Source organism: Nannospalax galili, unplaced genomic scaffold, assembly GCF_000622305.1.
Source record: "Nannospalax galili isolate Female #2095 unplaced genomic scaffold, S.galili_v1.0 scaffold713, whole genome shotgun sequence".
Taxonomy (NCBI): Eukaryota; Metazoa; Chordata; class Mammalia; order Rodentia; family Spalacidae; genus Nannospalax; species Nannospalax galili.
Genome location: NW_008333780.1, coordinates 68,686 through 72,916, shown reverse-complemented (window position 1 = coordinate 72,916; position 4,231 = coordinate 68,686).

Below are 4,231 nucleotides of genomic sequence, written 5' to 3'. Positions count from 1 at the left end.
ACAGATATAATATTCCTTTCAAATCTAAATATTTTATGTTAAAATAGTGATGAGCCAGGCTTAAGGCCTGAATGTATATGGCCTTGGGCAGAGCCTCATTCCTCTACCAGACATTTTCCAGGAATATTTTTTTTAATTTTATGTGGGTGCATGTAATGCCCCTGGAGGCTAGAAGAAGGCATTGGACCCCCTGGAACTGGAGTTAAGAACAGTTGTTAGCCACCACATGGGTGCTCTGCAAGAGCAGCCAGTGCTCTTAACTCTGAGCCATCTCTCTGGCCCTATTTTCTAGGAATCTTAAATGAAACTATTAACTGTGTTTACAGTGATGATATCCTACCTTCCAGCATCCTTGTGATCTAGACTTCTACCCTATCAATTGCAATACTGTCAGGTGCCCCTCAGGAAATGCCCTGTGATCTCATTTCAGCTCCTTAGCAGTCCTTTGAAGATAACTTCAAAAATCAAAACTCTCTCTCACACACATAATATACATTATACTATATAATATATTCATATAAAGCAAGAAAGGGCCCATGCTCACACTATCAGGTATGTCTCACTTCTTCCTGGGTACCTCTTAAGTACCTCACTTTCTTTTAGCCCTTGTGCTTAAAATCTATATTAAAATCTCTTTTAATAGATTTCAACTCTGGGGGCTGGAAAGATGGTACAGGTATTAAGAGCACTGGCTGCCCTTGCAGAGGACCTGGGTTTTGTCTCCAGAACTCACATGGTGACTAACAACCATCTGTAACTCCAGTTATGAGAAATCTGATGCCCTCTTCTGACCTCCATGGGCACTGAGCAGATGGGTACATTTACATACATGCAGGCAAAACCCTCATGCACATAAAATAAAAATAGAAAGGGGAGGGAATCTGAATGTGATCAAAATACATTGTATAAAATTCTGAAATCAATAATAAAAAATTAAAAAGCAAAATAAATAAGCAATTAAACAAATTCTAACCCTGCTTCTTCATATGGGTTCATCTTTTAATAGATATTTATTTTAGTTTATATATATAATCGCTATCTTTTAGTTTACATATATATATATATGAAGTGTTTTAACTACGCGTGTCTTTTCATCGGAATACTCTTCCCAAGGCCCTTTTTCGTGGCTACTTTGTACAAGACAGGCCTTTTCCACAACTTACTTGGCTAATCCCTGAGGCTTGTTTCTAATTTTTTGCTATTCCACACAATCCTGGAATAAATCCCCTTGCAAATAGCATTTCTGCACTGCTGAATGATTATGCTCTTCAGAGAAAAACGTTTAGGTCTGTGGCTCCAAATGTAGCAGGAGGCCTCCAAAGATGGCGCTGCCCTGGGATTCAGCAAGAATTCACTTCACTTCTCGGTCCACAAATAGCCCGCCAAAAGGAGCCCACGCCTCTGTACCCTGCTTGCGAGCCCAGTGACTGCTGACAGACTGCGTGGCACGGACCAATCAGAAAATGATATGCTGACTAAAGGGACTTGGGGGCAGAGAAAAGGGAGATATAAGGCATGCCCCCTCCTGTATTAAACGAGCCTACAGCACCTCACCTAGTGCTTGCTTCTACCTGACTCCCAGGGTCTGTGTGTTGTGACTCCGCGGCTCTTACCCCGCCTAATCAGCAGGGGACCCGATCCAGGTTAGGGTCTTCACAGCTGGCCTGAGGAGAACCCGCAACACCTGGTGCCTGAACAGGGACTCCTGCCCACGGTGTTGGTGACACCCAGAACCTCCGTTTGTTCGGTAAGTAGGCCCCTGGACTTGTCTGTTTCTTCAGCTGCTCGAGGGTAAGCGAATAGCCCCCTCCTCTGTCCCCTCCACCATGTCTGTCATCTTTATTGTTGGACTAGTTTGTTATATCAGGGAGACACACTCCGCCACGTGGTCCCGAAGCCCACGTCAGCACCTCCCCCCTCTCGGCTCATCCGGGTGAGTTCACATAAGGGCTGATCCACCCCGAACTCAGAGCCCAGGCTTCGGGTCTCCCTGTTGCCTGTCCCGGAGACACCGTGTGAGCATATGACTAGAGGTGTCACGGCCTCCAGAAGTCCCTCTCTGAGCACAAGACATTTGGATCCGATACACCTTTACATGTCGGGGTGGTTTACATCCTAGTGGCTCACAGTGCTTCTTTGCTTCCTTTGTGCCCTCTTGGTAGTCACCCTCGTCTTCTACTTTTGTGGTGAATTCCCCTTCATGAGACCCTCCCACAATGGGCAATTTACCACCACAATGCAGGGAACCACAGACGGCAGCACTCAAGGTGCTCCTTAAAACCAGAGGGTGAAAGTGAAACCAAAAGATATCGAACACTTTTGGGATGAAGCCACTAATCTGGCTCCGTGGGTCTCCCCTGAAAACATGTGGGACCTTGACATGTGGATGTGGGTCCTCTTCCTGGCCCGAAAAATGGAGGTCGGGTCAGGGATCACCCCCCCATTGTTCCTACCGATCCTCCTAGGCATCATTGCTAGGCTTTAAATCCTCCTCTCTTGAGGAAGTCATCTCGGCCCACAACAAACACTGCCGGGAGCAATCTACTGTAGATCTGGTGATTACCTCGACCCTGGACCCCCCGGACTCCCCCAGACCCAGAGGTGGACGCCGCCTCTGTGCCCACTTCCAATAAGGAAGGAGCTCCTTTGCCTATATCTCAGGATACTCTCCTAGAGCTACCATGCCCAAAAATTCCCCTACCTCATTACCCGTGGAAGGAGTTACTCTCTTCCCCCCCCAGTAACCATCCCTCCCCTTCCCCTGCTAACGTGCCTCTCCCTCCTAGATCGCCCTCCTTAAAACCTCACCTGCCTTTGTCTGCATTTCCAATTAACATTGGCCCCAATGTGGTGCAGCATCCATGGCTGCCCACCCCACTCACTGACCTCACTCTTATCCACAAGGCAGCTGAGCAATTGGGCCCTGACTCCCCATATTTCAAACAGGTTCTTCACCAGTGGTCCTTACAGTTACAAACCCACTATGATTGGTATAACTTACTAAAGGCAGTCCTAGAACCCTCAGTCTTTCTAAACTGGCACACAGCCTATGACGATCAGGCTGAAAACCAGGCACACCTAAATCTCCAATATGGCCTCAACATTACATTGGGCATGCTCATGGGACACGGACAATATACTGACCCCATCTCCCAGTCTACTATTGGCCTCCATGCCTATTTTCAACAAGTTTCTGACTTGGCCTTTAACGCCCTTAAATGTTACTCCCCCCGTGACCCACAAGTCTTTTTCCATAATTTGATTCAACAGTCAGGGGAGTCCTTCACAGACTTCCTTACCCATGTCATGGAGGCAGTAGAGCGGAGGGTGGAGTCTGGACCCACCCGACAGGTGCTTATCAAACAATTAACTTGGGAGGGACTAAACATTCCTACTCATAATGCTATTGCGCCTGTCCGCAATGATAACATTCACAAATGAGTACTCGCTACTGGAGACTTGAACCCTAGGGTGGGCCCTATTGAGGCTTTGACCACCTCCTTGGAGACTCTTTTGTCTCAAGGAAAACCCGCCCACTTTGGCACGCAGGAAGGCTGTTGGAACTGTGGGGGGCTTAGCCACTTTTGTAGCCACTGCCCAAGAGGTACAGCCCACCCCAAGACTCACTGCCCCAAGTGCAAAAGAGGGTTCTATTGGGCTAAAGACTGTAGGTCACAGCCTCAACTGGACTCTGCTCCTTTAAACTCCACCCAGGGCGCCCCTCAGCCCTGCCCACAAGAGGGGAAATGAAACAGATATTATGGACTCTCCCGATCCTCAACCACTCCCCACTAATGACCCTGTTCCTAGATGGAACTGCCATAAAGGGCCTAGTAGACACAGGGGCTGATGTCACCATTATATCAGAAACTGAATCCCTTAAATTCCCTCATTGGAAATACCGGCCAGGCCCACCAATAAAAGGAGTTGGCGGCACACAAGGTACCAAGCTGGTCACACGTCCAGTATATTGGAAAGACTTGGATGGGAACCAGGGCACAGTTACCCCCACAGTAGCAGACATTCCTCGTAACTTATGGGGCCGAAACGTCCTAAAGGACATGGGCATAGTCCTTACCAGGGATGACCGTGCCTTTTATGATGATATCATGCTCCATGATAACTTGGGACTATCAGGGAAAGGACAACACCCCCAATCCTAATGGCCACTGCCTGCCTGGTATCTACTCCAATCTTGGCCCCAGACCCGATCCTCATTACATGGATCTCT